We start from the raw sequence: 9,191 nt of genomic DNA on the forward strand, positions 1-9,191 counted from the left end.
AACGGCTTGCCATGCCATTTCCACCTGGCGCCTCAGATGGACCAGCGTTCGTGCTGGACGTGCAGACCGCGTGAGACGACGCTTCATCCAGTCCCAAACATGCTCAATGGGGGACAGATCCGGAGATCCTGCTGGCCAGGGTAGTTGACTTACACCTTCTAGAGCACGTTGGGTGGCACGGGATACATGCGGACGTGCATTGTCCTGTTGGAACAGCAAGTTCCCTTGCCGGTCTAGGAATGGTAGAACGATGGGTTCGATGACGGTTTGGATGTACCGTGCACTATTCAGTGTCCCCTCGACGATCACCAGTGGTGTACGGCCAGTGTAGGAGATCGCTCCCCACACCATGATGCCGGGTGTTGGCCCTGTGTGCCTCGGTCGTATGCAGTCCTGACTGTGGCGCTCACCTGCACGGCGCCAAACACGCATACGACCATCATTGGCACCAAGGCAGAAGCGACTCTCATCGCTGAAGACGACACGTCTCCATTCGTCCCTCCATTCACGCCTGTCGCGACACCACTGGAGGCGGGCTGCACGATGTTGGGGCTTGAGCGGAAGACGGCCTAACGGTGTGCGGGACCGTAGCCCAGCTTCATGGAGACGGTTGCGAATGGTCCTCGCCGATACCCCAGGAGCAACAGTGTCCCTAATTTGCTGGGAAGTGGCGGTGCGGTCCCCTACGGCACTGCGTAGGATCCTACGGTCTTGGCGTGCATCCGTGCGTCGCTGCGGTCCGGTCCCAGGTCGATGGGCACGTGCACCTTCCGCCGACCACTGGCGACAACATGGATGTACTGTGGAGACCTCACGCCCCACGTGTTGAGCAATTCGGCGGTACGTCCACCCGGCCTCCCGCATGCCCACTATACGCCCTCGCTCAAAGTCCGTCAACTGCACATACGGTTCACGTCCACGCTGTCGCGGCATGCTACCAGTGTTAAAGAATGCGATGGAGCTCCGTATGCCACGGCAAACTGGCTGACACTGACGGCGGCGGTGCACAAATGCTGCGCAGCTAGCGCCATTCGACGGCCAACACCGCGGTTCCTGGTGTGTCCGCTGTGCCGTGCGTGTGATCATTGCTTGTACAGCCCTCTCGCAGTGTCTGGAGCAAGTATGGTGGGTCTGACACACCGGTGTCAATGTGTTCTTTTTTCCATTTCCAGGAGTGTATTTAATCGTGTCTGAGCTACATCTGTAATTAATTAATACGCTATATATACTAGGTTACAAATACAAGTAAATGATAGTTATTCATTCATATATACATTCATGATCTTCACATATTGTAAGTTGTCATTATTGTCTAAAGCAAGACTCATATCTCTCTCCAGTGTTCAGCACACTTCACTGCAGCGTCGTTGGCCAACCACAGGTCTTGGAAAGTGCATGGGGCCAGCAAAGATGGACAGGTCAGCAGGTGTGTCATGGTTTGTTTTCCTCCACATTGGCAGCGCTCTTCTTCGGCGTATCCCCACTTGATAAGGTTACCCTGTGATCTTCCCATTTCACATCTAAGTCTATTTAGGCTCTTCGAGACTCTCCATTCCATTTGTGATCCAGCAGGAAGTTTTTCTTTAATGTTCCAACTTTTCAGACTGCCTTTATCCAATTTCTGTTTCCACATTGATTCTCTAGTTTGACTTTCGGTTAGTGGACGTTCAACTTTTATGAAGTCTTTCCTAGATTTAAGTCTTGCCTCGGCTGGCTGATGTGCGTACAGGGCATGTCTTCTATCTTCGCACTGCCTGCTTCGTTCGGCCATCGCCAACGTTTTCCGTCTGATCTGTGGGGGGCTATTCCAGAACACATATAAAGGAGATCACGGTTTGTAGGCTTCAGGCATCCCGTGATTAATCGACATGAGGCACTCAGTGCTGCGTCTAGCTTCTGAACATGTGTCGATCTTCTCCAGACGGGGCACGCATATTCAGCTGGAGCAAAGCACAATGCCAGGGATGATACACGTAGAATTTCAGGGTTTGCTCCCCAGTGTGAGTTGGTAAGTTTACGGATTATGCCGTTCCGTGTGTTGACTTTCGCTCTAGTTTTCTCTACGTGTTTCTTGTAAGACAACGGGGACAAGGAAGGAGCCTCCCAGAAGATTGTACAAGTACATTCGGGCGTCCCCTGGGCAACGGTAAATACCGGCAGATCCTTCCACACACTGAGCTGCGTCTAAAGAGGGAGTGATAAGTGTAGACTATGGGATGGAATTTCACTGGGGTGATTATAGCTTTAAACTGAATGGGGAATTCAGTGAGGCTCTCCCATGGAACTGTAGACTCTGCAAAAAAGACAAGAGAATCGCCGAACACGAGGCAAAGATTTGTGCCCCTCAGACTGAATAAGATCACGCGAAATTGAAACTAGATAGATTGAAGGGGAAAAAAGGTCGTGGGAACTGGGTAAAGGTAACAAGCAATGGGCGGAAGGGGAACAGCTCATCAACTTCTTCTACATTTGAGGTATCAATATCGAATAAATTTGGCTTGTTACATGAAGTAGGAGGGGAAGAGCCTCATACAGCTGTAGGTTACAGTAGGGTGCAGCAGGCTTCTAGCCAAGAAACTCAGAGCAGGTTAGTACCCAAAGAGATAGGAAGAAAAGAATCTTGCTGCTAGGTAGGAGCCATGGGAGGGGTGTAGACCATATGGCGCAGGAAAAGTTAGGAACAGGGTACCAGGTCACAAATATTGTGAAGCCAAGTGCTAGTCATAGCCAGGTGACAAGGGACATAGGAAAATAGTGCAAAGGTTATTATAGTATGTGGTGCAGGAAACCTCATAGCTAAGAACAGTATTTACAGCATTAGGACTGACCTGGATAAAATAGGAGTAGCAACTGCACGCACAAATGTGAGTTTTCTGGAGATCTTGCAGCGCTATGACCAGCCCTGGGTTAATAGTGCTGTGAGCTATGTTACTCTGAAATGAATTCTCAAATGAGTGCAGTGCCCTTTGCTACAATTGGCAGATGGAATTATACTAGACATGACTTGCACCTGAATAGGAGAGGGAAAGTTAGGTTGGCTGGACTTCTTGCAGGAAATGTAGGGGAGGGGGGGGGGGTGGGCGCACCATCGCACAATGCAAGATCCCTGTGGTTACTTGTGTTAGAGGGGCACATTTTTTAGGTTAGAATAAAGTTTCAGGCATCATGTTTTGAAAGAAGTCACTATTACAGAAGAGCCCCACAAGAATACACAGAAAAGTCAAGTTAGCTTATTCCACCAAAATATTAGGGGACTGACTAATACGATAGAAGAGCTTCTTGCCTGCTTTCAAAATTTAGAGGAAAAGATAGACATCCTATGCCCATGTGAGCACCACATAACAACAGGGTTAGTTAATTTACATATAAAAGATTACAGTCTAGCAACTTACTCATGCAGAACTAATATGGGAAAAGGAGGAGTTGTTGGGTATATTAAGACAGAACTCAAGTTCAAAAGCATTGACACAAATAGATTTTGTAGTGATCAGCACATAGAAGAAGTGTGTGCTTGTGAAGTACTGCACTTTTAATTGTAGGAGTATATAGATCCCCAATGGGAAATTTTGAATTATTTATGAGGAACCTGGATTCCTTACTGTGCTGTCTGTCAGGCATCAGGAAGCAGTTATTAGCCTTTGGTGACTTCAATGTAGATTTTCTATAGGATTCTGATAGGGAAAATGATCTGGAAACCTTATTTGGATCCTACAGTTTGCTCTCAGTAGTTAACTTTCCAACACAGGTGGATAAAGGCAGTAGGTCCCTAACTGATAATGTTTTCTTTGATGAGGCACAAAGCAAGATAATAACTGTTTACCCAGTAGCACATACTCTCTCTGATCATGATACATAGTCAGGATAAATGACATGGTGCCTTACAGTGCCGATATACCTCAGTGGAAGTCAGTCAGAGTCATTAATGACTACAGGGCAAATGTTTTAAAGAGTAGTTTACAAGAAACAACCTGGGATGAAATTTATAAAGAACCAGATGTCGATATAAAATTTAATCTAGTCATATTCCATGATAAATTCTTATCAGTATTTGAAAATAGCTTTCCATATAAGAAGAGACATTGAACAGACATGTAAAAAACCATGGATCATGAAGAAGATTAAAGTATCTTGTGAAAGGAAGGGGAAAACGTATCTTTTGGCAACAACAAGCAGAGACCTTGCAGTAGTGGCAAAAATTACTCAAAGTTATTAAAAAAATCAAGAAACGTGCACATAATGTCAGAAATCAGTACTTCTGACAACACAGTTAAGGCAATATGCAATATAGTTAAGTAAGGGACAGGACAATCAACCACAGAAGAGGATAACATTACTACTGAATTGAATGGAAGGGTTATAAATGAAAAGCCGCAGGTAGCAAATGTATTTAATAATCATTTTTAAACATATACAGGATGTTACAAAAAGGTACGGCCAAACTTTCAGGAAACATTCCTCACACACAAATAAAGAAAAGATATTATGTGGACATGTGTTCGGAAACGCTTAATTCCATGTTAGAGCTCATTTTAGTTTCTTCCACCTACGCTCAATGGATCACGTTATCATGATTTCATACGGCTGCTAGAACACGTGCCTTTGCAAGTACAACACAACATGTGGTTCATGCACGATGGAGCTCCTGCACATTTCAGTCGAAGTATTCGTACGCTTCTCAACAACAGATTCGGTGACCGATGGATTGGTAGAGGCAGACCAACTCCATGGCCTCCACGCTCTTCTGACTTCAATCCTCTTGACTTTCATTTATGGGGGCATTTGAAAGAAAGCTCTTGTCTACAAAACCCCGGTACCAAATGTAGAGACTATTTGTGCTCGTATTGTGGATGGCTGTGATACAATACGCCATTCTCCAGGGCTGCATCAGCACATCAGGGATTCCATGCGATGGAGAGTGGATGCATGTATCCTCGCTAACGGAGGACATTTTGAACATTTCCTGTAACAAAGTGTTTGAAGTCACGCTGGTACGTTCTGTTGCTGTGTGTTTCCATTCCATGATTAATGTGATTTGAAGAGAAGTAATAAAATAAGCTCTAACATGGAAAGTAAGCGTTTCCGGACACATGTCAACATAACATACCGAGCGAGGTGGCGCAGTGGTTAGACACTGGACTCGCATTCGGGAGGACGACGGTTCAATCCCGCGTCCGGCCATCCTGATTTAGGTTTTCCGTTATTTCCCTAAATCGCTCCAGGCAAATGCCGGGATGGTTCCTTTCAAAGGGCACGGCCGACTTCCTTCCCCGTCCTTCCCTAATCCGATGAGACTGATGACCTCGCTGTCTGGTCTCCTTCCCCAAACCAACCAACCAACCAACATAACATATTTTCTATCTTTATGTGTGAGGAATGTTTCCTGAAAGTTTGGCCATACCTTTTTGTAACACCCTGTAGAAAGCATAGGGTTCAAGAGGAAGATCACAGTAATATGTTAAAGAAATAACCATCTTAAAATTACATCATATGAATGTACCACGAACTTCTACTTCTGAAATTAAGAGGGTGATACATTCTCTCAAGAATGAAAGCTCTTCTGGTTTTGATGGTGTTTCCAAAAGAGTACTAAAGATTTGTTCCAATGTAATAAGTCTGGTATTGTCTGAAATATCCATTGCATCACTAACTCAATTCCTTTTTCCAGAGAGACTAAAATATGCTGTTGCTAAGCCCCTCTTTAAGAAATGTCATAAGAGAAACATAAGTAACTACCGACCTATTTCATTTGTGACATCATTTTCCAAAATTTATGAAAAGGGTATGTATTCTAAAATAGTATCTCACCTTGGCAACAATGATATCCTCAGCAAATCACAGTTTCGGTTTCAGAAGGGTTGCTCTACTGAGAATGCCATTTACATGTTCACATATCAGATATTACAAGGATTAAATAACAAAATGGCACCGGTAGGTATTTTCTGTGGCCTATCCACGGCATTTGATTGTGTGTATCATAGTATACTCCTAGATAAATGGTAGTTTTATGGGATCCATGGTATAGGCAACAAATGGATCATGTCATATATAACCAAAAGAATGCAGAAAGTTGTACTCAGTAGTAATTCAACCAGCAGAATCCTGGGACATCATTTTGACTAGGGAGAAATCACGTATGGGGTTCCCCAAGGCTCAATCTTAGGTCCACTACTGTTTCTCATGTATGTAAATGATCTAACGTCTAATGTACAACAAGCAGAATTATCTCTTTTTGCAGATGACACCAATGTTGTAATCACACCCAGTATACATACAGAAATGGAAGAAATGGTGAACAAAGTTTTCAAAAGTATCACTGATTGGTTTTCTGTGAATGGTCCCATCCTGAATTTCACAGACACATCCTATTCAGTTCTTCACCTATAAGGGTACTACAGCAGTGATAAGTGTAACACATGGTGATGAAAAATACAAAAGGTGGCAACTTCAAAATTCTTTGGTGTTCACATTAATGAGAATTTAATTTGAAAAAAAAAACAATTTGGAACTCCTAAAACAACTTAGTTCAACCATATCTGCACTTAGAATCACAGAAAATTTTGGGCAGAGAGAAATCAGTAAGTTGACATATTTTGCTTATTTTCATTCAGTAATGTCATATAGAATAATGTTCTGGGGTAACTCATCTTTAAGAAAGAATGCCTTCATTGTCCAAAAACGTGCTGTAAGGATAATATGTGGTGCTCACCCACGATCATCTTGTAGATGTCTGTTTAAGGAGTTGGGTATGCTGACTATCGCTTCACAGTGTATTTATTCCCTCGTGAAGTTTATTGTAAATAATCCTCTGCAGTTCAAAAGGAACAATGAGGTACATAGTAACAATACTAGAAGAAAAATGACATTCATTACTCAATGTCAAGGTTGTCTTTAGCACAGAAAGGGGTGCACAACGCTACAACGACAATTTTTTACCACTTACCCAGTGATATAAAATGTCTAACAGACTGTAAGGTAAAATTTGAAAATAAATTGAAAAAGTTTCTCCTTGACAACTCCTTCTATGCTGTAGATGAATTTTTATGTTTGTAATGTGTAATAGGTAGTGGGTAGCAATTGTTAACTCAATCTGTATATGTTGTTTTCATTTTGGGGGTAAAAATAATTATATGATGAGGTTTAGAGTATAAATAGATGTACAAATTAATTTGCAATATGAATGTAAACTGACTCATTCCTCATCATGATGACTTATCATTCAAAATTATCTATGGAACATGAAAGTAACTAACTAATTAACTAACTAACCTTTATGAACAGCTGGAAATTTTCATCCACAACAGAAAACGTGGACTGAACGCACTAAATGAAAAATCTTAGACAGTGGAAATGACCTTCTTTAAGCACTTTGCAAGTAAACTAGATGATGCATTGCAACTCTTTCTAAATTCTACTCCCTGAGAAAGTTATAAATAAATAAATATCAAAGCACTACAAAGAAACAATATGTTCACACTAAGTCTGCAAATTTTGTATATATACAGCTTATGTACTTTTATGTTATTATCATATATTTTGCTATGTAATACTTTTAACAAGATGTTGTAAAGAAAGGAACAATATCATAATTGCTATTTGAATATTTGATCCACAATGTAAACTAGCTATGCATGACCTCTGACGCATAGTACCATATCTTTACATGGCTACAAACTTGGAAGTGTTTATATTAATAGTTCGTGTTTCTGTGTGAAAAATCAAATCAAAAATGTTCATTCATGATGAACTGCAGGCTTTTGTACATGAAAAAGACTGTAAATAACTTCATCACTATTTCAAATTTATAATTTTAGTGCAATATGACGATAACAAGTGCCTGTTATGCTTTTTAGGTAGCAAAATGAAACTAAAACAAACAGCTAAATGCAGCCAGCTGGTACACATGTAACAAGATATTGCTGTTTTTCACCTGAAGATGAGAGTATAAACTCTTGAAACACGTTGTGGGAGAAAATAAAAAGTGACTGACATAGATATATTTGAACTTTTATTCTCCAGGTCTGTATGGAATATTGTAAATATTAATGTGTTCCATGCATGTTACTATACTTCTCATTTCACATACTATTAAGGGGACATGCTCGTGAAATGACCAAAAATTTGAAAAAAATTCTTGGTCTATAGAAAAGACCATTTCAAACTGATTTAAAAAATGTGTAGTTTATTGGCATTATCATTTTCCGTTCGTTCTAAAATTGTTTTGCTTATGATAGTGGGAGCATTACGATGGAGATAGGCTGTTCATGTTTTCGGTTTCTTAATCATTCTAAGATCAATGAAAGTTCGTTGCGAGATGGTATACCCACTCCAGCAGGTTTCGCACTAACGCACGTAATTCGTGGAATTCAGAACATCCAAAACACAACTATTTGCGAAATACTGGTGCATAGTCTCAGTAAGTGCTATTTAATTACAGTGAATCAATGTAAGTGATGCTGTGTGTTATACATCCTCCCATCATTAACAATGTTCCATTAAACCTAGAGTCTTCCACGCCATAAACGTACATGTAGACTTCATGCTGATTTTTGAAATTTAATATGCTTGCAACGAAAGTACAACCCACCCAGCTGAGCAATGGAATCAGGTGTCTGTAACATAGTTATCAAACGTCTGTCAGGGGTATTTAAATAGTGACGCCCTGTGTGGTACCTCTCTCCATCATTAAAAAATGTTCCATTAAGAATACAGTCTTCCACACCATTCATATCCGATACTGATTTTTGAAATTTAGTTCCATATCACCATCATTTAGACAGGATCCAACTTGAACACTCCATTTGCATAGTTATAAATCAGAGTTTAAAAGCCAGATTCCTTTTAACAGGGGAAGATGTAAACGTTTCTCCCAGGCATTATGTATTTGCACATATTCATTCTGATTACCTGAATCCATAAGCTGGTAGTCATCTACAAAAGGCCATTGCAATAATATAGACCAATGGTCCATTTCAACATCAACCATTGCTGCTTTCGATGGAGTTTTTATATTCCTGCAGCATCCATGCTATGGTATATGGTACAAAGTCTCTGGAGTGCATAAACTTCCCCCTATTAATGTACACAGCATACACTGCGTACATTAAGAAAACCAAGCGCCTTTGAATACATGTTCTGGTTATGTCTGCTGTGTCATGTTTTATACTAAAGTAATATGACGCATGGCCATAAGT

This window comes from Schistocerca nitens, chromosome 1 (genome assembly GCF_023898315.1).
Source record: "Schistocerca nitens isolate TAMUIC-IGC-003100 chromosome 1, iqSchNite1.1, whole genome shotgun sequence".
NCBI classification, from domain to species: Eukaryota; Metazoa; Arthropoda; class Insecta; order Orthoptera; family Acrididae; genus Schistocerca; species Schistocerca nitens.